The sequence below is a fragment of the Anopheles arabiensis genome, chromosome 3 (genome assembly GCF_016920715.1).
Source record: "Anopheles arabiensis isolate DONGOLA chromosome 3, AaraD3, whole genome shotgun sequence".
NCBI lineage: Eukaryota > Metazoa > Arthropoda > Insecta > Diptera > Culicidae > Anopheles > Anopheles arabiensis.
The window spans coordinates 33,443,272-33,467,688 of NC_053518.1; the positions used below are offsets into that span (position 1 = coordinate 33,443,272).

The 24,417-nt window shown below is 45.4% G+C and overlaps 1 protein-coding gene across 7 annotated transcripts in view; it reads right to left on the minus strand.

The window, feature by feature from the left end:
- The window catches only part of LOC120900223 (stress-activated protein kinase JNK), a 65,120-nt gene that overhangs the window by 34,388 nt on the left and 6,315 nt on the right, over nt 1–24,417 (minus strand). For 2 of the 7 annotated variants that reach the window (XM_040306930.1, XM_040306926.1), the window contains exons 2-3: nt 22,693–23,564; nt 6,779–6,863 (exon numbers count right to left, since the gene is read on the minus strand). The gene's annotated coding sequence lies outside the window, so the exon portion shown is untranslated. Of the gene's footprint in view, nt 1–6,778; nt 6,864–22,692; nt 23,565–24,252; nt 24,403–24,417 lie in introns of those variants that run through there. The other 5 variants (XM_040306928.1, XM_040306927.1, XM_040306933.1 and 2 more) reach the window with 5 other exon arrangements.

The following is a 24,417-nucleotide window of genomic DNA, read 5'->3' on the forward strand; positions in this document are numbered from 1 at the left end:
ACACCTGTTTCCTTACGTGCGACGACCAACATTCGCCTTCGTTTTATCGAGATAAATTCGATCAAGCAGCATATGGAGAAGAAATGGAGCGAGAAAAGGCAGCAGGAGGATAGAATGACCCTTCAGTTTTATCATATTTTAAAATTTATATCGTCATTCTCCGAACTCACAAGCAGAAACCGTAAAAAAAGGAAACCCTCTCTAGAATATTCCTTCGCAAACTCGACCAAAAATTGTTTTACATTTTCCTTGTCATTCCGTTTCAATAATGTTACAGCTTCCGATAGATATTTTACCTCCCCCTGCCGGAATGTCTGCGTACCATGTACGAAAATGCTTCCCAACACAGCACACACAAGGCCCCGCGGGCACTGGTGACGCAATTTTCAGCACATTCTTGACCATTTTGCGGAAAAGCATAACGACCGTCGAGGTCTAGCGTGGCCGTACCTAATCATAAATCAATTTCCATCGCTTCACGCCGGCTCCTCACTATTCCGGTGATAGAGCAGCAGTTGGGGTCTTCCCATGGCAACTATAACAAGAACACCACTTCACACACACACACACATACCGGACCATGTATAAAATATATACATTATTGCGTTCCATAAAGGAAAAAAACCACAGAACAGAACGCGCGAACCGACGAACCCAACCAAAATAAATTATCGCTTTAAATAACCGGACCCGAACTTTCTTCTCTGCGCCAAACAAAACGGGTAGTGCGTGTCTGCTCTTGGGTCCAGCAGCAGCATAATATTGGCCCCAATTCCATGGGCTAGTGTAGGCAGTGTGCTGGTTCGGTTTTATATCACACTCAATGAGCCATCGGGCCGAAAAAAAGGACGTCTACCATGGCATTTCGTTCGTGACTACGTCTCTCTTTCTCACTCTCTAGGCTGGAAACATCTGTTCTTCGATGGTCGAAACATAATAAATTGGATTTCATAATCGATCTACAGCACCCTGCACATGGGCGTGTGTGTGTATGTGATTCTACTGTACTGGCGTCCAATCCGCTGTGTCCAGTGTGTTCGTGTACTACACACGCCTCCCCCAAAAAAGGATGTTTCGCAAGCAGGGCAACATAAAAGGGGTAAATATTTTATCGCCGCGAGCGTGTCATTAAAAGTTTCATTACCGCCGCAGGATATTTGTTGCGAACTGCAACAGGATTCTTTCTTTCAGCCCAAGTAAATTGTTTTTATCAAATCAAGCGTTTTTTAAGCATCGATATTTTTATTTGCGAAGCTAAAAATCCGTCGCTTGTCTCGGGGTTAGGAGAAAGAATGAACTTTGTTCTCTCCTGCAGCTCCGATCGTAAGCGTTCGGGAATACTCGGCCCGATCAGCGTTGAACGTTGACCACACTAAACGCGGGCCGTGTCGCCCTCTATCGATAATTACTGGGAACAACACCTTACGATCGAATCGGTCGTTAATAATAATTAACAATATTATTAGACAGAGGAGAGCAGCCGTGTGGTGGGGAGATAAAATATATGAAACTTTCTCCCAATGTTTCTTATTATGACGCCTCGCCAGCAAAACAACTTGTTCGAGGGCACTAGAGTTTTCTATCGCCTTCAGGGAAAAGTTACCCCTTTTTTGTTGAGAAGAAGGCAACTCCAAACCATATCTAATAAGACGAGAGCGCACGAATGTTTGCAGTGTTCTACTGCACACACACACACACTTTTCCCGGTAGATTTTTCCATTTCCTTTAACATTCCTTGTTGACACACCCCGCCGACGATGGGTCAATGTTTGCGCGTCTGGTAAGCTACAATATCCGGTAGTAAACTGCTGCCTGCTACAGAGCGGAACGGGTGAAGTGAATATGAAATGGAAGTAAAAAAATGCAATTTATCACACTGTTTTTCACAGTAACTGGCACATTGAAAATAGTAGTGGAGCTGTTATACTGCTATAAAACACATACGCCACCGGCGGGATACTAGCGACTTTGTTGCGTGTTGCACGCGCTTAGGCTCCTAGGCAACTGTTACCTTATATTTTTACTTTCTTTTGCAACATTCATTTTTGCCTGCCTTTGAACGTTGTTTGTCTATCAGATAGAAATGGAATACAGTGGGCCAGTCCGCACTGCTCAGCGGCATAGCACATGGGAAAGATGAAGGCTGTGTGCGCACATTCAGTCGTCTTCTGTGCAGCATTGGGGGAGGAAGTGCACGCGAGAGACGGCACTGTCCTTCGCTAATCCTATTTGTACGGGGAGTGGATTGTCCGTCGATATTCGTAAAGACATTACATTACAGGTCCCCGGTAGGTAGGTTTGGACCGTACGGATTCTAATGTAAGAAGCATTTATAAATATCCGAGAGCTTACGATAAGAGCCCCGGGGAGTGCCTGTATGAAGTATTGTGTATTACTGGTGTTATTTCATGCTAACCTTAGTCATACACTCTGCAACGCATTGAACCGAATCATTGGTTCTATTTCATGTTTGAAGAATGATTTGAATGTATTCTTTGTGTGGCGATAACAATGTTCAATGCAATCTTTGTGAGAGAAATAAGCAAATAAACAGCGTAAAGCTTTAAAACACTTGCTTCTGTTGATACTACTCCAACATGGTCTTAAGAGATGCAGATTCTTTGCTTTTCCTACGAAAAGGCACCCCTTTCCAAAGGATCTAAACACAAATCTTGTACAGTACATTAAAGCTACCAAAGGATATAAATTGAAACGAAACATTAAGCAGCTCCGGTAAGGTATCAGAAGTCCTTCTGTTGATTTTTTTCTCTCCATTTCTATCCTATCTTGCGGCTGGTTCACCCGCACAAATCACACCCGAGGACCCAAGGCCCGGCCCGGTGTGTGCTTCCGATAAGGTGTGTCTAAAAGAAACAATTTATGTGTTTGGTGGCTATCCTTCTTGGTTTGTTTCATCCCAACGGAGAATAACCTGGCATGGCCGCCCCAGCACAGGGAAGGCGAGATACCGGCTCTATACAACATTCGGTGCGGAGAATGTGCTAATCTAACTAAAAATAAATTCCACCTCCAGCACGGCGCCAAAGACAAAACCGAACAATAGCTCACCCGCACCACCACATTTACCCTCCTCACCAACGACTGGCACCCTTCGGAACGCTCGCTCTCGTCAGTGGGGAACTTTTTCGCCAAGAATGCAAATTACATTCTCACAAAAGCTTTCGGGGTTTAGAATTTTCTTGCCAATGTATTGGTATTGTTTCTTTTAGCTACTCGTTGTACCCTCCTCCTCCGTTCCGATTTGAAGAGAAAGAGCTTTTCTTTTTTGCGCAAGCGATACCTTTTCATGTGCAAAAAATGATGCAGAAAAAAGGGTTTCAACAATCCACAACCCCAAAAGCCGATCCGAACGACCGATGGGAAATCCAAAGCGGGGGTAGAGTAGGTGGTAGCCCTCCCCATGCACATGTTCGATTATCTGTCAGATCGATGATAGAACATGATATCTCGGGCAAAAGCGATGATCAGGAAAATGGCGTCCGATGGGGAGACCCGCAGAATAAAGAAGAGCTTTTCAATGCGAATAATAAAAAAAGAAAGCAAGAGAAGCCACATAATCTCTAGACAGCTACTCGATTCTTCTAGCTGAACAAACTAGCCTTATAAATACGCTCGAGAGGATACAATATACACACACGCAAATCATGAGTATTTGTTGGATCAGTGGTGTGGAACAAACAATCATAAAACAAGCAAAGAAGTCGATTTTATAGAGCTTTTTGTATGCTAAGCCACGCCAGTACATCGACACTGTTGATGTTTTTGCTTTGATACAGCATGACGTCTTTTTGCTGCCTGTGGTAACCTGTCTCTGTTTATTCAGAATGGTTCACGCGAATCTATGGCCTCATAAATCTGCCTGTCGTAGCAGTAGAATGTAGATTGGCATTAATTTTTGTTATTGATGAAGATGAATCTTAGTTTTGGATACGTTTTTGTTCTTTTTCATAAAGAATTGATATCCTTGGAGGTTTGTAAATGCCTACAGGTCTATTTTTCTGATTGAGCACTAACAATACTTTCAAGAAATGATTTTTACTTGTTTTTAATCATCCTTTTTATCTTTATTCTACTCTAAATATTATCAATATCAGCAATATCTCAATACTATACACAGCTCCTACGGCACGTGAAGGCTCCTCCACCTTCAAGCCAATTATTCTTGAATAGCTCCTATTTTTAACCTCTTTGTTTAGACATCTCTTCACAACAGAGTAAAAGAAAAAAGGGCACCAAAATTTTGAAACCCCATCAAAAGAATCGAAAGAAACAGGAGAGAAAAAAAAATCCCCAGCTAAAAGTAGCAACAGAATCCACCATTTGCGCTCAATAAGCTGACAGCAGCATTAGAGGGGGAGAAGCGCCCATGAATTCGGGCGACCGCTTTTATATTCGACCCCAGAGAAGAGCAGACGCAGAACGCAGCACACGCTGGAATGCTCCTCACCACACGCCGCGGCTCGCCAACCCAGAGAGAATAAAAATAGCGGGCGCAATAGAAAGGCGCATCCCGGAAAATCCGACGCGCAAACAGAAACCTTGCTCTCGTTCTTGCGAGGGCCCCATCGAAACACGGGACGGGACGCGAGGACACGGAGCACAGGCACACAACAACAAAAAATGACACACTAAAAAAGGGCCCGTAACCGCAACCTGTCATGGGCGCGATGTTCGAAGGATGCCACACAACAGCGGTAGGTTAAGGACTGGTTTATGTTGCGTTTTGCGAAACGTCCAAAGGTGATTATGATGGTGCCGTGGCGCTGCTACAGACGCTGACGATGATGATGATGGTAGGCCACCATCGAATCGATAGGATCCTGCCTGCAATGCCCTTGTACTATTGGTTTGGCATAGAAACGAGAAAAAAAGAGTATTTCAAGCGCCCCAAAAGTGAAGCCTATAGTGTCTGCCAATTGCGGGTTTTCGCATCGCTCAAAAGCTTTTGTTTTTTCCCTGCCCCCGAACGAGGTACGAGGGAAAGCTGATCGCAACAACACGCAGCGTTTTCAGTGCCGTTGTTGTGTCTGTATATGTGTATTTGGCCGCAGAAAACGTCTACATCAATACGGGTGAAAGAAAAAAAAAGGAGCGCGGCCACTGTGTTTTGTGCCCACACGCCGGTGAGGCTCACTAATGGTGGCAAGCGCTGACAAGGATCCTTCATGCCAAACAAAAACGGAGGCAAGGGAAGCACATCATAGCACCCCGTCCTCGTCCATGATGATGATGAGTGGGGTGTCTGGGGAGGAGAGGAAATTAGACACGAGAGCTGCTCCGTTGTGAAATATGTATCGTCGATTGACGGGCACGTTAGTGGCACCTGATGACATTTTGGAGGACACGCCAAAGCGGGAAAGTGAGAGTGGTGTCACCTTCTGGGCGTGTAATTGGGTTCGTTAAGCAGGGCGCACGAAGGCGGAAGAGGCGGAAGGCCCGTTCTGCAACACGCTCTGCAACACGCCATCGTCATCGTTCGTATCGCGCTGTTGTAGGGTGAAGTCTGTTGTTGGTTTTGTGGTTTTTGGTTTTGATTAATGGCTGCAAGCCCATCGTCCACCGCAAATAGAAGCCGCTTCTTCTACGCCGAGACCACCGCCAAACAAGCACTGACAAACTTCGTTAGCGTCGGTGAGGCACACAGACACACTTCAACTTGCATTTGTGCTCGGTACGTGAAGTTGCGATGATTTAATGGGTACAACATTCTTGGGCGGAAGGTAAAAGCATTAGGGAACAGTGCCAGCAGCAAGCCTACCGGTCACAGCTGTGATAACCTTTCTCCCCGTCTTCCATTGTGCGCGGGCGTCGGGAAATGAGGCTTGAAAAATCATCCACACAACTACAAACACACACACACAAAATAAAGCTTCAACGCTGGTTGACTTTCCCGATAAATCCTCTCAAAACCATGAGCCCTAGTCCTGGTGGTAAGCACGCTTAACCAACGGCTCAAACGCGCGATGATGGTTGAAATGTTAAGTGGAGGGGATTTGAGCGATCGATTTTTCTAATCCACACCGAGTAGCATAGCACGACACGCGAAATGCCGTGGACGTGGAAAACAATTCCCCCCGACGACAGTGCGAATGATTGAAAAGCTTTGAAATATCCCCGTTCGAAGGTGTTTTTGATCTCATTGGGTAACTCCGTTCGCTGGGCCACAACACACAGCCAGTGGGGATAATTTTGCTATCACGAAGCGCTCACCCAGGAATGGGATTATCAATCAACCCAAGCGTGGATATCTGGATGATGACTAGCGGAATTAAATTATACACCGACAACTCCGAAAGGCGGAATTACGCAAATCAAGAGCCAACTTCATCCCAAATTGCTCCGATTGTGTGGTGTTTGCAAGCGAGAAGGTGTGAAAAGTCGCATAAATTAGGCACCTTTTCCTAATTAAATGCTCATCAGTGCGAAATTGATAGGTAGGTGACGTCGGGGCAACGAACCCCTTTGCTTCGATTCTCCCGGTCATTTCCAGAGGAAGTCATTTTCAAGTTTTGTGAAGGAAAACGGCGACTATTTTGACATCGGAATGAATCGGCTTGTAGAGCCGCCGTCCGTTTTTTCCGGCAAAACTTTACCCTCAAAAGAAAAACAGATCTGCGTCAGCTAGTCAAAGATCCGCTTTTGCAAAATCGTACACTTCTTGGACAGATCTTTCATTTCATTAGGAATTAAGTAATTAAGCAATCAACCCTCCCTCTCTCTCACGGCTGTCTTCTCTGTTATAGAATCCTCTACTAACCTGTCCCGAAGAATGAACCAAAAATCCGTTGATTGAGTGCGCGCTCGGGGTTCTACAAACCGGGGAGACGGTTGCCGTCAACGATCTGTAACGGAAAAACCAGAAAAAAGGAGAACATTTTCATTCAATGCAAAATAAGGCAGGCCCCGCAGGAAAAAGACGTCACGAGATTGGGTTGAGCGTGAGCGTGGCTCTAGCGTGAGCTCTAGTTGACGACGACGACGGTGGCAGCGTTGCATGTTTAATATTTCTTTTCCGAGTTCTGGCCCCGACTTAATTTATCGTTCCCGCTGGCATGAATATCCCAACGACCACAACCATAAACTAACGATGGGAGGTTTGGGCACGAGATGGGAGAGAAAATTTTCCGATTGCCATCTCGATAAGGAGGAAACACGACGGTTCGCGTCTTGAGGCTCGCGTGTGTTGTGGTGATGCCTTCTCAGCAGTTTCAACAAGAAGCAACAGCAAAAAAACAGGCTCTGAGTTGCTGCTCCGAAAGATCCGTCCAACGAGATTTTAGTTGCGCCAGGACCTGGTGTGTGACGAGGTTTTGGAGAAGTTGAAACGCTTACGGCAAACTTTGGACCGATCTAAACTGTTTAATCTGATACTGGTAGCCTCGGGACTCCACCGCTACTTCAGAAAGCTTGTTTTTTTTTTTTTTTGGAAAATAAACCTCCTTTCGGGTTGTCGTCCTTTGCGAACTGCTGCTGCTAGCGCTATTTGAAACTACTCACATGAGCCCAGCGAAAAAGGGGTGGACGACACGCGTTCGTTCGTACCTTGCTCCTGCGGCAATGAAGTTTGATTTGGGTGTGAATTATTAAGCAGCGACGTTATTAAACCAATACACACACACCCCTCCCCGCCCAGTGGCGCCACCGTTTCATTCCCCACGATCTGCCGGGAAAAAGGAACCGCTTGGCTTTTGGAGGTCAAGTTGCACGGCGTGGGAGATGTCGTGCAAGATATGGCCCTTGGCAAAGGTCCTTCGGTCCGTACTAGGAAGTTTATTCGATTGCTTTCCAAGAAATGTCGACCCAAGAAGTCGACAGCCGGTTTGAAGTTGGAAGTGGAAAGTGCTTTTTTTCTCCTTTTGCTGTTTTGGCAGCCATCGCGCCAGCAGAGCTTGCCGTCTCCGTGTGTGTGTGTCTTGTTTTGGAAAGAAAAAAATGGAAATGCCTTTCCCAAGGTAAACGAGTGGTGCCGTGCGGTGCCACTACAACTAAACCACACAGTGCCATTATTTTCGATTAAGCACGGGGGTAGCCCACCAACACGGACACGGACGACTTAATGTATATTTCATGTGGCAGCGAAGAAGCGGCGGAGGTGCACAATGCTGGTTTTTGGGACGGTAAATGTGTGTCCGCTTTTTGCCCGACCCGTGTGTGTGTGTGTGGTCCAGATCTTTGTCACATACTGGGCCGCAGTGCAATCGATAATTGTTAGACTACGAAGGGGGAACACCCCGGGAACAGGGAAGACAGACAGCAAAAACTTAGTTTTCCTCCTGGCAAATGACCGGTTTTATGTGGACCGGAGGCGCGCGTGTTGTGTATGGTATGTGGATCAAAAATTTATCATTCTTTGATAAATTGATGAAGTTATCCACATACAGGCACACACACGCTGCGTCAAAGAATGTGTTTGTGGGTTTTTGGCTCTACCCAAAGACGCCTGACCGCAGCAGCAAGGATTAGAGGCACCGAGCGACAACAGCAGGAGGCACATAATTATGAAAATTAGATTATTCCATTCTCGATTATTGCGAAAACAAAAGTGCGACAACACACACACATGTCCAGCAATGAAGTCCACCAACCATATGTGTGCGTCTTGTTTTTCGGACTCGGTTGCGAAATCCATTCCATGCCCTGTCAACATGCCCCTTTCTCGAACGAGACTTGCCAAAAGGTTGAATTTATCCCACAGTCCGCACTGAGGCGACACATTATGAGGGAAGTATGTTTGAATCCGCAACACTCACACACACATTAAACCCACACATGTTCAACAACGGGACACGCGTCTGCCCAACGAAAAGAAATGGGAGAGAGAAACGTCTGAAGCCCCCGAAACGTGTGCTGCAGGCAAGCGCAGGCCAGGGTTCAATAAACATATGGCATTGCGTGACTGGGGCACGTTTTTGCCCGCCTGACGAAGAAGTATTTTAGGTGCAGCCCGGTCGCCAGAGGTCGTGGTTTGTTAGTCGGGTTTTTTTGCTATCCAAAACGAAGGACTGCGAGTGCAGAAAGCTCCCTTCCTTCTTCGTTTGGGTGTGAGCGCCATAAGCCACATACACACAGGCAAACACATTCCGACTACTCAAACATAGAAATTACTTTCCTTCTAGAACGAGCGCCACGCCATAACATAAGACCGAAGGCGACTCTAAAGCAGTAGTAAGGGCCTTTTCGAGAAAGAAGCGAGGAAAAACGCATTGAGCAGCCGGGGAAAACTTATTGAAAATTCAAACCACGCAACCACCACCATGCTTCCAGCGTGGGGAAGGAATTCGTGTGAGTTTGTGTGCGGAGCACTACTTCTTGGTTAAACTTACTGGACGTCGTTTTGTTGGCAGTGGTGGTGCGTTGTGGTTCGTTTTTCCATTTTTCTTTACCTATGAGCTGTATGTTTTTTTTCTTATTATTTTTCCAGCCTTCTGCTAGTTTTTCCTACCACACGGGTAATGGACGGACTGGCCTTGCTCCCCTTTCTTTACCGCTAATATTTGGTCAGCTGTTTCACCCTTCGGAGAAGGGAGTTTCCCTGGAGCACACGAACAGTGTACACCCTTTTTATACTTTTTTTTTCGATATCCACTTCAGACCACAGTCACAGAATTCAATTAAAAAGTTACTCTCCCCCACCCTTCAGGCCGTGTACTTTAACCTCCGAGTGCTCCGAGCTTCAACCTCCAGTGTGGGAGGGAGTGAAACGTACAAAACAAAAAAGGAGATATTTATGTAATGCTACAAATTGTTGACCCATGCTGCTGGTCGCGTGTACAGAGGTACAGGCGTAACGAAGGCAACATATTAGCGGGGTACTGGTATAGGGTGGTAGAGGGGCTGCTGGGGGTGTACTAATTTATTTTCGCACGCGTCCGATACACTTCCAACTCGGCAGCCAGACCGGAAGTGCGGCTAACGATAAACAGTTGCGGGCCAAGTTCTTGGTGAGCGCCTGAAGAAACAAGTTTGTGGGTATGTGTGTATGTTTACTACCTCAAAAGGTAGTAAAAATAGGGTATTTTGAGTGGCATTGCTAATCTGCAACGCCTAAATTGTGTAAACTGTAACTCAGAAGCAAACAAACATTTTCAAAATGAATAAGATTAAACTGCAAATCATTTACTTGTAATATTCAATTTTTATTTTCTCAATAGTAATTAATATTTTGAAACTAGTTTTATAAAGCATATTGCATGCTATTAGACGCAAAAAGTAACCCAAGTGACATTTGCTCGAAATTGTGTTTCCATATCTGCTCGATTAGTACTCGATACGCCTGAAATTGTGGATTTGTGGGTGATCAAGTCCGTTGTAAACGCCAATATTTGGTGGGTTCGTAAATTAAACTTTCTTCAATCGATCAGAGTCAAAGTATTTATTTTATCATAAATTCCTGATTTGTTTTTGATATTTATTTTATATTTTGGTAAAACCTAGCCAGTATTTATAAACTACATGTTTTTCCGATGATAATATTGGAAATGTGCCATGAATTATAGCGTTTTTTGTTAAGAAAATATGCTTTGATAACCTTTTTTTTTTCAAATATCCTTTTTAGCACGCAATGTTATCATTGTATTAAACTGTCATTTTTCAACAGCACGGATAAACGGACGACCGGATAAAAGGTACCCGTATAAACGACGCTCCACTGTAATTACAAAACAAATAAATTAACATATTTCCATTTAAATGCGATACATGGTCAAACACTGTCTGCATTGTACGTAATTTGCATCATTAAGCGCCTAACATTATGCAATTTGCACATCTAAAGCACTTTTTTGTGGTTTAATTTGTTGTTCATTTGCCAGTTTATTTTACGCCAATCCTTTTTTGCATTTACGATTTGAATCCTTTTTTCCATTTACGATTCAAATTCAAACGCCAGAATTGCTGCTGCTCGTTATCCCATACGTACCCGGTAATTGAGCACCTCCCTGCAGCAGTACTTAACTTCTGCGATGCGGTCGATGCAAATCGACACCGAGCACAGGCGCACAACATATAGGTTTGTGTTTTAATTGAAATTCTTTTCACTTTCCACTGTCACTTCCGTAGCTACAACTGCTGCTACTGCTTCATTTTTCTTGCCTTTATTTGCCTTCACCATCCATTCAGGATGTGCATCAAACGTATCCTTCCCGGCTCATGCACCATTGCTGCAGCATACATCCTTGAAAGTTGTTACGCGATGAACGTCAATGAGATTTTGACGCGGCTGGCCAAAGTATGCCAACAGGGAGAAGAGTGAAAACAATACGCAATCATCCCGATAAATGTGTGTTTTCAACACACAGCACACGGAGAGCAAAAGGCAGGGCGAGAAAATGGCGTTTCGGTTTCCGGTTGGCTGGGAATGGAGAGAAAAAACCAACCCACAAGAAGTACACTCCTTGAAAATCTGAACCAACGCCGGTGTTAAAAATCAACTCGAAACTCGAGCCTACCGCCGGGAAGAAGGGCTCCGGTTTCAGCAGAAGCAAAATAACAAAAAACAACCGAGTTGGGAGAGGGATGAGAGGGTTCCCCCCACATCCACTTAACTGCGCCAAATTGTGCAAAGCGTTTGAAAGGAAGGAAACAACTTCCCCCTCGGAAAAAACGCACCTCGCATCGTGTCGTTTTTACTTTTTCGCTGTGTGTTTTTTTCACTCTCTCTCTCCTTCTTTCCCATTGCAATGCTGGCTGTTTGTGTATTGGTTGTCGAGTGGCGATGGCATTAGAGCAAAAGCAGTCTTAAATATTTCACCCAACACACGAACGCAAGACGGAAGGCAGCAGCACCACTGCCACCTACAATAACAACCTCCGAATGCGTTCAAAAGCGTGAAGGAGGAAAAAAAACACACACACACAGACACACACTTTAGGCCAGCATAACACACCAGCCTTTGCAAGCCTTGGGGGGCTTTTCCCGTTTGTCCCGTTGTTAAGGGACAGAATTTATTGTGACATCGTGTGCTGCAACAACATTGCATTCATTTTCCACTTACCAGCGGGCAGGACGACGTGCTTGAGCCCCACAACACTACCAGGCACACCAACATTTAGGAGGTGAAAACTACGGCAGACACAACGACATAACGACAAACAAAACGTGCGCCAAGCTTCTTGGTTTCCCGTTCCGGTGCGTGCGGAAAAACAGGACTGCTGCCACAGGACGGAGCCACTTTTGCACTGTCGGACCAATTGAGGCTTGAGCTGAACACAAAAACAAACTAAGCAATACGATACAAACAAAATGAATCTGCTGGATGCGTCTATTTGTATAGGTTTTTTTGTGAAGCAATTCACACGCTTAGAAAAAAATACAGTCAAATAAGGCGCATTTTTCACAACGACCCTCAGTCCTTTCCTTGTCGATGGATTTGAATTGCACACATACATACACACTGATTCCACACAAAAAGGCCGAAAGATGAATGCCCCAAACTCTGCTTCACTCCTGTGCGTGGAAAACAAGAGCGGAAAGAGAAAGAGAGCAAAAATAGACGACGAACCTCTTTTGCTGGTACGCAGGCGTTCCAAGCACAAGCGATTCAGGCAACGCAAAACCACCCTCCACCCTGAAACTGGGGACGAAAAACATATTATCAGCATCATTCCGCACATTCCATTTCCCCGTCTCCCCACCGGCAAACATCCCGTGACCGATCAATAAAGTGGAAAATAAACTTCGGATAAAAATAACACCTTCGTGTGCAGGAAGCACACCATTTCCGGGGAATGGGTCGCTGTGACTGTTACGCACTCCCAACACCACCACCACCACCATCAGCAAACGGAACTTTGTGGAAGGATCTTTCGCTCGCGTCAATATCGGTTTCCCTTCGCAACCGATTTCTTGCTGCCAAGGCAGAGATGAAAATACTTTTTAATGAAATTAAACACTCCCGCCGCTCGGTAAGGCGAACAGAAGCAAAACAATTCTCTCTGACACACCACCTACAAAACAACAGCATTTGAAATCGATGCTGCTGCAGGTGCATTCGGAGAAGGCAAAAGGCATTGCAGCAAATTACGCAAAAAAAACTATTTTCAATTTGTCTGATTGCTTTCGCAGGTGCCGCACAGGTGCGCGATTGAGCAATTTATCAGGGACGCCCCGCCCGTGGCATTGTAGGCAGTGTGTGTGTTCTCTCACTCATTGAAACTCGGAAGGCTCGATCGACAATTACGATAATTAAAAACCATTGAGAGGGGGAAAGTATCATTTATTAAAGCGCCCACAAACGTAGAGGAGAGTTTAAAACATGCAAACTTTAACACGTTAAAATGAAGAGGGTTTCTGAAACTTCCGCGGTACGTGACTACACAGAGATCCAAGATGTGTTCTTGGATTTAATAAATTTCCACCATTGTATTCCATTCGAGCAAATAAACTCAAGCACTGAAACAAGCTCATCCATAATAAGAGCGCTCCGGTGTTTGCCATATATTCAGCACACGCAGCCACACTCGAAAAGAAGCGAACTTTCGACATGTTTTCTATCTATGGAAAGGAGCCGCCCAGTACTCCACCCAAGCGATCCACTTCCAATAGCTCGAATAGCTTGCATCAGCTTCGACCCATTTTCTATCGTTGAGAAAAGCACGGAACCACCATCGAACGAAACGCCAATAGAAAGCCATAAAACCAATAGACTGCTAGGACTATTGGTCGTCTTTTCTCCTTTTTCCTTCTGTCCCACTTACACAGGCATGCCGGATTTGCGGACAGCAAGGAAAGCAAGGAACGCTCACACACACGGATGGCGGGGAGAGTGCGGTTTAGAGAAAATAAACGACGGTTGGAAGCACACCTCATAACTCTTGAAGTATCGATTCGAAATATTATTGGAAAATTCAATAGGCAGCGTGCGCGGGAATGCGCGCTGAAGAGCACGCGGCTTTCTCTCGCACACCTTCCGCCACACTGCCCACCCATTTGCTTCGGGCACTGCTGCCTCCCTCACGAGGCAGCAGCACGGCTCCACACCCAGTGCACACGCGTGGCGGTACGTGACTAAGATAATTTTTACCAAACCATCAGCCACCCGTTTTGGCCCGTTTTCATTCGACACTCATCCGTCTTGTCTGCAGCCTGCGGGGTTGTTGCTGCTGCTTCAAACAAACAAAAAAGTGAAAAACCTTGCCCAGAAAGAAAGAGGACACACCCGGAGGAGTCTCCCAACCCCACCACCGCCACCATCACCCATCGCACACACAGCGTGAACGAAACAAAAATCTCAAGTAGCAGCACACGACGACGACGATGATGATGGTGCTGCTGGCAGCTAGAGGCGGCTCAACCCTTTCTTTCCGCAACCGAGCAGCGGCGCGGGCGTATCCTTTCACTTAAGCCCTTGAAGATATTATATGGTTAAAATGGTGTTTCTTTCAAGAAGTCTGAACCGCAACGGTTGCCTGGGTTGTACTTTGGCGCGCCACATGGATTCGCTCTTTCCGAGAAAAACCTCGCGTAGAAAGATGAAACGAATGCAGGAGCATGTTTTTCCCCGTACAACGCACCGTTTTGAGCATGTAAATAGCGTTAGAAACTGGGGGGAGTAGTGGTACGGGAAGGAGCTAAGTCCTGCTGCCTGTCGATACGGGCGAAGGAAATAAATCAAACAAGTGGGTTGTACGTACTATTGGTGTGGAAAGAGAACTGATCTTATTGCTTTATTGAGTCCGTTTTGCTGCTGCGCATCGGCGATTGTTTCACGCGTGCAGATATGGAGATATGGAGTGGTACTTTTCAGTTCGATGAAAATAAGAAAATTCAACTTCGCCTCGTTGTTATACTATATGCATACGAAGTGGCTTTTTTTCATACAGAGAAATTCCATGGAATTCAATAAAAAGAGCTTAAAAGGATTGTCTCGTAGCGTTTTTGCATACATTGCATTGCATACATTTAGGCGTTTTTTGGAATGTGCTCCATAATCTTATGAGGCTGTTAAGCATCACATCTATCAACAAAAAGAAGTAATTTTCACCCGTTAAATGGCCAAAAGAATTTACGCAGATCTTCTTTATCGACAACACTAATAGGGCAAAATTTTCGCCTACAGTTATGCAATTCTCATAACAACAGTTTCCTAGCAAAATTGTCTCCCTGCTTTCCCTTGTAAATTGTATGTTTTACAGTGTGTTTAACTCTGCAGCACGAAAAAAAGCTTTACAGTTAATTTATTTTTCGCTAATTCCCTTCCAAGCACCAAGTGCTCCTGGCTCCACGAACCAATTTTCCTAAAAAGTATCAGCGCATAGCTTCAACACGTTCAATGTCACGCGCTGTCGCTTCTATCCTTCTCTGTATTAGCTGTCCTGCGGTGCAATGCTAAAATTGTCACTACCGATGTCAACAATCAGCAAAACATACCACACCTTGGTTGGGGGCCCTTCCCATTCCCATCCAACCGGGCGAGCACAAACCCCGTGGAAGAGAAGAGTCAAATTGTCAATTCAATGAAAATTTGTTCAATACAATCTACAGCTGCCCTTTCCTCCATCGATTCGCACACGCGTTGCAGCAGAAATTAGGTGGCCGGCTTTACCAACGGGGTGTTCTCCGTGCTACACACACCATGATGTCGTGTGAATAGCGCACGTACGCGCGCGTTCGAATATAAATTTAAATTCGTCCTGAGAACGGAAGCGATGCTCGGCTCTACCATTCAACAAATTTCTGTTCAAACCAGCCGCCACCAACCAGCGTGTTCAATACATTCTGGTTCCTAGTCGATTTGAATCCGGTGACATGCCGATTTGATTGTGAAAAGTGTCGGCAAAAGGTTGGAACAGGAGACGCAATTGGACAGGCGGGTGGTGGATGATTCCCATTTCCCATCGAGCGAAATAAACCGGCTCGAGCTCGTTCGGAAAAACAGGAAGTGCCGCAAGCATGTTTATGCCAATGGGAGACGACGTGATGGGAAAAGACAGATTGTTCAAACACTTGCGCAAAACGCAAAATCTGATTCTGGTGCTCCTCTCTCGCTCCTGTCATTCCAGTTGATTCCAATGAATGGACAGTTGGAAAAACCGCCCGGGTACAAAAGGGCGTCATCAGTGTTTAGACAACTGCTCACGTTCCCCACGCTGGACCCTCCCTTCGATAAATGCACAGCCCGGCGCACACACAAACGTAATTTGAAGCTGGGGACACAATTTCGTCCTTTCAAACAGGGTGATTTTAACACACAGACACAGACACGCATGCTGAGGACAAAGATATTTGGGGGAATGTGTGCGATTGAATTTATGAATAAATTAGCAAATTCAATTTCACATTTCCAGTCACCATCGGGCAGGGAAGGGTGACCGGACTGGTCACGCGAATGTCTGGTGGTGGATATAAATTTGCCAACAACCGAGACAGTAACAAACATACACACACACAGCTCTTAGAATGCTTAGAATGCAGTTTGCAGCACACAAACACGTAGATCTATTTCATAATCTTTGGTTTTGTCGTTAAATTACCCCTCAAAGAGAATATGGCCCGGCAGGGGGTTTAGTTCACGCTCAGGTAGATAATGGTTAGAACACACACACCACCGGAAACAACAATCGCATAAGGATATCGCACGTCGAAATCCACCCCACCTATATGTTAGTTCTTCCCACAGTCGCCACAGCACAGCACAAACAGAAGGGTCATTTCGGCAAACGAAAACAAACCAACCCCGGGGAAAGAACGTTCGATAGCGCGCCGGCAACTCCTAGCATCGCTTTTTGTGGGTTGTATTTTTCCCAATACTAGCCCTTCTAGAGCAAGACTAGAGACAGTCGGTGGTGTGTTCGAGAACAGGACATGTACGCAAACAGTTGTTCACAGTGACCAATCTTCTTAGCCCGCTCAGCTTAATTTATCGTACAAATATTAGCCACTTGCCGCGTGGCACAGGCCGGGGCAAACCTCGGTGGTGGAAGTGACGAACCCCTTGCTGTTCGCGGTCTGTGTACACAAAACGGATACTTTACACACGCTGGGGAGATATGTCGCCGCGGCCGATTGAATGTGGTCCATCCAAATGGGATTACTATCAGTATTAATTGCGGAATAATTTAGCAGCGATACAGATATGTACGCTCAAACACACGTGAAAAGCCTACCGTTGACATTACGCGTAGCGATTTTGGGCGTAGTGGTGCGAGCTTGGAATCGGACCTACCCGATTCCGATTCCTTGTTCGGAATCAATTCCGGAGCCAATTTCAATGCTGGAATCGATTCTGATTCCGGAGCCGATTCGGGAGCCGATACTGGAGCCAATTTAAGAGTCGACTTCAGAGCCTATTCCGAAGTCAATTCCAGAGCCGATTCCGAAATCGGAATTGGCTCTAGAATCGGAATCGAATCGACCTGGAACTCGCAATTTGCCCGGTAACGGAATCAGAGTTGACTCCAGAATTGGAGTTAGCTCCGGAATGCGAATCAGTTCTTGAATTGAAATAAGAAGTTTCAGAAGCGAAAACAGTACGGGATTGTACATGATAATGGATCGGAGCGGCTACCAATGCGTAGCAACATTGGATCCAAACGTTTCTTCTTATGGAGATACCGAGAACGATTTCGATTTCGAAGCCGATTCGGATTTCAGATTTAAATCCAATTCCGGAGCCGATTTCAATTCGGTAACTGATTCCGAAACTGATTCCGATTCCAGTGCCGATTCCGGAGCCGTTCCCGGAGCCGATTCCGGAGCCGATTCCAGAGCCAAGTCCGGACCTACTATCCGGTATCGATTCCAGAAAACTTCGGAGCTTGCCGAAATCGATTCCAACGAAAACTTCACTTTTCCCATCACCAGTTGGGCGGTATTACAGGGTTTTCCAAGTCAGATTCGAAAGTTATTTCACACCACTCTGATATTTCATTTTCATCATAATAATTTGGTTATTTAGTTAAAGTGTTGAAAATCATGCTGAAGAAATTAATAATTGTGATGATGAAAATGAAATACAGGGTCGACGTAGAACAACATTTTGCAGGCGGTGAATAACAATGTTTACATTCGAAACTAAGTTGGAAACCCATGTAAGGGATGCAGGGAAGAGCTGATACTGTTGAATAATAGACAAAGCAAAAATCTTAAACCATACCACTAATTAGATGCGTTCTTTTGCCGAGAATTTGGAGCAGCACCTCCGCATTATGTTAAATTCACCATCTCAAAGATGTTTTTCAACAGCTGCCAAATGGTGTATTTCCATCATCATACAATTACAATTCTTACACATGACTTTCAACACGTTTCAAGCTGGATTGAGTTTGACAGTGTTTTGTGGTGTGTTGAAAATCATGTGGAAGAATTAAAATTTTAGTGTGATACAAATACACCATTTGCCTACTGTTGAAAAACATCTTGCAATTAGTGAATAATGATGTGCTAATGATAAAAATGATGATAGTAATGATTCGAAAGTGATTTCGAAAACCCTGTAATTCACTCAGTGTGAGTAGCTGATTTGAATTTTCATATAGAATGAAAGACCAGATTATGGAGATTATGGATCAATATTCTGTTTTAATCCAAAGATTATGGATCAATATTCTGCTTTAATTCATTCAGCATAAACAGTTGGTGTGAAATGAATCGAAAAGCGAATTTGTTTGTTTGTACCAAAGTGTTCTCGTTATCCTGCTTCCTTTTCCCTTATCCTTAGGCTTGTAATAAAAAGAATGCCATAAAAACGAATTCCCCAAAGGAATTAACCACGAGCCACCGTAGCCCGCGGTGGTACTTCAAGCATGCATCTACTTTTTTTTATTTTTCCGTTGTTTTTCAATGAAATGAAATTAATTTGCTTGTTTCCTCGTCTTGTTTTGTGCGTGTTGCTTTTGTTTTTTGCCTTTTCGTCTCAAACATTGCACACCATATTCTCCGGGTTTGCGAGCGGCGCCGCCGCTATCGGGCAAAATGAACGGTCGCTACATGCCCGGCCATAGCAGAAGCAACCTCCGGGAGCGGCCAAAACCTTCGCCCCATCCCCCCCCCCCCCAAAAAAAAACAGCCGAATCATTGCTATTCGCACTAACATGACATGCGCAATACAAATTCTATCGACTCCCAGCAAGAACCGAAAACTCCACCAAACGGCCAGACGGCGACGGGCGAAAAGGGTGGGCGCTCTACGGATTCCCGTAACCATTAAGGGACCCTCCTACTATAAAATGGCTCCCTCTCCCCCATCGCTTTTCCTCGATTAAGAAAATCGGCCTACCATCAAGGGTTGCCGCCGGTGCTGCGAGGCGTAGGGAAAAGACAAGAGACGTAGACAAAAAGCCAAAAAGGATATACAGCACTTCTCGCTAGCACAGCCGAGCGCGCGCGTGTTAGGACTGCCAAGAAGAGATTCCGAAGGTGTTTGGCACGGGATGGAGAGGGGAGAGATAGGAGGAACCCATCATAAACTTGTCGTGACACCGTCGATACCGACACGCCTCGTAACAGACACTCGGCTTCGGCTCCTTTTGGGGTGTAAAATGCGTTACGAAAGTTCCGGGACTTCTACACGGACAAAATTTGTGCTGGAAAATTTGCGAATAGACAAAAAAAAGGGCAAACGATTCCATCAGCCAGTTTGACGCTCTCTCGTATCGAAGGTTTTTTTTATGGAGCATAGAAAAATTTGCAGATAACGATTCAACTCATGCCCCGCGTGACGCTTTCCTGCGCGAGCTATTTTTAGTAACTCTCATTTGCGTCTCCACTTCCCTTCACTCGTCCAAACACACCGCCCTTTCTTAACCGAATATCATCATTCTGAAAATTTATTTCCATATCTTTAGTCCTTTTCCGTTCGTGCGCGTGTGGAAAAAAAGCTCCGAAAGAAAGAATCTGTTTGGCGGCGTTAAGCGCGTCCTATTCCGAAACGTTTGCTGGCGCACTAACCATCCTTCTTGAAGGGGAAGCGCTGCCTCGTGATAAATGTAGCTACATATTTTTTGACGGCAAAAAGCTTCTCTTTTAGGAATGGTAATGGCGCGCACGGCTCTGTCGAATTGTCGGTGTATTAATTAATCACGGCCTCGGCTGGTTCTACCCCCGGCTGGCAATTACGGCAAGCAAGTTAATGAGATAGCCCATAACGAGTGAGCGAGGGACAGAGAGAGCGAACCAACGGGAAGTCATGGAGTCTTATCAAACATGCGAATCCATGTTTTTATGCCTTCATTCCGTCACGCCACATTTTGAAGGATGAATCTAGCAATAGTCATAATAACATAGAAAATCCCATAGCCCGGACCATAATCTATTGCGACTGGCGGCAATAAAGCAGCAGAAAAAAAGACACTGAAGGTAGCAAATCCGTCCACACAGTTTGCCGTTTAATTATCGCGATAAAATAGTGTTTTAGAAAAACGGACAAGCCTAATTACGTTACGGTATGGTTGCTTGGTTGGGATTTTTCGTCTGCGCAAAGGTAGGGACATAATTCATTTTTATGATATTGCTGTTTTTTCATTTCCATTTAGGGCATTCAAAACCGTAAGAAACCGTAAGTACTGCAATGAAAAAGGTCATAGTTTTAGGCAATTTGCAATGTAGATTGCATAGCTTTAGGCGCATTTTTGCAGAATATTGAGTAAAACGCCTAGATGTATGCTCTTTTGCAAGACAAATCAAGCTTAGTAGCTTAAATTCTTAGATGATATTAGCATACTATTTTTTAATCCCAAAATAGAAAGATTTTACTTCTCAGCAGCTTGTAAATTAGGAAACCCCCGTCCATTCCATCTTCAACGGCGAACCCTTGAGCGGTTCAAGCGAACTATATCATTTTAAGTAGCTAGATTAATCGCTCCCTGCCAACGCAGTCTCTTTCGCAAATCATCCCCATCCGTACAATCTCTTGGGCGCACTCTGCACCGAACCTGGAATGGCTGGAACCCCCCGATAATTGGCTCGCTAAGCGGCACAGACACGGCAATTATGGTCTAATCAGCGAGTTTCAATCTGATTTTAATTACTCCCCGCCCCATGGCTTCGACGCGCGCTAACGCCAACGGGCGCCTTTTTCGCCAGAAATAAGTGGCAACCGACTGCGTCCAGGACACTTTATACTACCAAGGGCTGCGGCTACATTTGCGCATACGGTTCCGCATAACATCTCCACGCGGTAATGGTAAAAACGGATTAGATTACGATTTTTACTTATGCCGACGTTGGACTAAATTGGCCCGTCACGTTTTTGCTGGTCCCTCGTCATCGTCGTGCATGATTTTGAGTTTGGCCATCCTAGAGGGCGACACCGCCACAAGACCAGGACACCACACCAAATGAGAAAAAGCTTCTCAGTTCTCAGTTCGCAAAAAACAGTGCAGTAATACCCCTCAGCACACGTGCGCATCGTTTGCGATTCTCACTTCTTGGCTCTGTGTTGGCGCTTAATTCCAATTTGTTTAAATATGCAGAAAATTACGACCAGATATCATACTCGGTGGTTTTGCCGCGGATGTCTTTTTGCCGCCAGAAAGTAAGTACCACCCCGACCGCGTGTACGCAACTGTAACCACATTACGGCATTTTTTTTTTTGTTATTTGGTCGGGGACGATGGAAACAAGCAAGGAGCAAGAAAAACTCCACCAACAGCTACGGTTGCGAAAGTAATGCTCACTAACAGCTCGGGCCGAAGCGAACCGTCTTGGGTACACCTTTTGGAAAATTATCCAAACCCAGCCCGAAGTAATGTACGTTTCTTTTCGTTTTTTTTATTCCAGTGGTGGGCCGATAGTAGGGAAGAAGGATCCTTTGCCGACGGCTTCTCCACGGGGTGGGAGGCAGGCAGGGTCCCATGAGGAGGCGGCGAAACCTTTGCGCAAAACTTTACGCGACACAAACACACACCCGGATGATGCGCCGGGGAGCACATTTCACGCTCGCGTGCTCTTTGAGGTTTTTGTGTGTGTGTTTTACTTCCTACCATTGCCGTTGGCGTTCGCCCCCTATGCCTTGTGTGGTTGAACTTTTTGCTTTGTTTTATAGGGCAGCCGCATCCTTGCCGTTTATGATGGTGGGGAGGCTTTCGGTACTGTCGTCTTATCGCTAAGATTGCAAGAAAATGGTACCTTTTTGCTGCCGCCGGCCGCTGCATGTGTGGGTTTGCTTTACATTTATGCATGATACACAGGAATCGGTGCGTTTTTTTGGGGGGTTGCGAAAATGGAAAGTTTGCCTTTGTGGGTATGCCTACAGTTGTTTAGACTTTGAACGCAATTTTTGTGAAATTTGCTTCGTCTTTTAACATATTTCTTGAACGTCTTCTAATAATATTCATGGCTGCAATGGTTCTAGGAAATAAGATAAAAAGCAAAATGTCAAAATATGCATCGAATTCAGTGTTTGCTACCCAAGACAAATCAAACAATCGCATCACGTCTTAACATGTCATAAACACGCGATAAAGTGCGTTAAAACCCGTTGGGATGCTCTTAATTGATTTAATAAACGAAACCTTAACCTTACTTAGTGTACCGTCGGGTCAGAAAAAAAACAGTCATTAGCTACAAACAGTTTCGGTCCTGATAAGCAAGCAAGCTAAGCTGTGTATTAAAACACAAGGCGGCTTTACCGCCGGACCCCTTTGCATGACCGCTCTTTTCCCCCCAAATCTTTACTAAGAATTAATTAACCATTTGTTTCCATTATTCTTCTGCTTCCTTCTGCCCCTACTTACCTGGAACGGCTTCCGGTCGCTTCGCTCGCTCGCAGTAGTAGCTGGTGGTTTGACAGCGCAAAACGTTTCTCCCTTCGTTAGGTTAGCTCAATTCAGGATTTGTTCCAAAAATAGCACCACACGCACAGGAATTGCTTTTCCTTGAAGTGTGAACAACAACCACCAACACAGGAAGTAGCGGCAGTGCCGAAAACACAAATCTATCACACAGTCTCCACCACCACCACCACCAGCACTGGGACCCGTTTTCCACACCACGGCGGGATGGGGCCGAGATTTATTTTACTCCCTTATTTTCCCTCTCACACACACAAACACACACTAGATAACAACCGGTTACACACACACGTATACAAAACACTTTCTTGTTGCCAATTCTTTTGCAAAGACGAGTCACCCACCGCCTACGATTGACCGCCGTATCGTTAGATCAATTCAGACAAGGTTTTTTCCGCCTGCTATTATCCTTCCACACAAACACACTGCTATTCTCACAATCCTTCCTAAAAAAGCATAAGAAACATTTACTTCTCACTCGCGAAGAATCGTTTAAATTTCGCTTGTGTGTAAGCTGTGTGTCTGTAAGTTCGTCCGTTTCTGCTACGAACGAGCCGTCGTGTGTGCAGCAATAGGGCTAAGGATAACGACCAACACGGTACGCGCAAAATGTGCTGTTGGGTCCTCCTGCTTACCGGAAACACCGGACACCTGACTAGAGACGGTTCGGCACACACACAAACACACACGCACACAACCCTTTCAAGTGTTAGTCGAGTGGTGTTGGGTCGCAAACACTACCACCGCCGCTCGGGCAGCCGCAGCAAGTGGAACGGGCCGAACACACCAACAGGAGAGACGGTTCAACGCAGATCCTAAAAATAAAAGAAAAGATGAGAAACAGAATACATTAGTGAAAGACATGGCTAAATTGGACATATTATTTTACACAACACAGCCACAACATTGTGCAATAAGACAGAGCGAGCGATGTGGGTGACATGTGTCAAAAAAAGCGGTGCAGTACTACTGTCATACGGCTCACGAAGACACAGAGAGAGGAAGCCCTTAAACACGTCCGCTAAATTAGTGGATCCTTCGCTCGTATCCTACAGCAAGGAGGCTTGACATGTTTGCCACTTGTAATGGAAACTATTTGGTCACGAGCTGCTGCTTGCAGAGCCAGAGACCATTGGCCAACACACGGCAACGCGTACACCTCGTTGCAGTCGGAAAAGTGTCAGTAGGTCAGCATCTGTGATTGGTTACATAAACTGATCGAATCGGCCCCGCTCAGGGACGTCCGTTGCAAGCTTCCTTCTAGCAGCGCGGAATGCAATTGTACAGGAATGTTCTCCCCTGCTTTCTATTACTGTGTGATGACGGAACGCAGAACAGATCTAGTCCTTGCACAATTCTTCGCCAATCAAAGAAAACGATTGGAAAGTAAAAATTCACCGACTCTAAAGAATAGCCGTGTAACACGCGATTTTCCACTATATCTATCTCTCTGATTTTCTGCATCTATATTACACACACACAACTAAACACACACACACACACCTTTTGGGTTGAAGCGCACGCCACACGGCAGCACAGAGTACGCGTGCGAACGCAAACACACACACACACACTGCGTGTACCGCTCGTCCCTTTGCGATTCGCACCAAAGGCTGAGGCTCGCGCAGAGAAACGCAACGATCGGTGGCAACGACTCACTCGCGACTG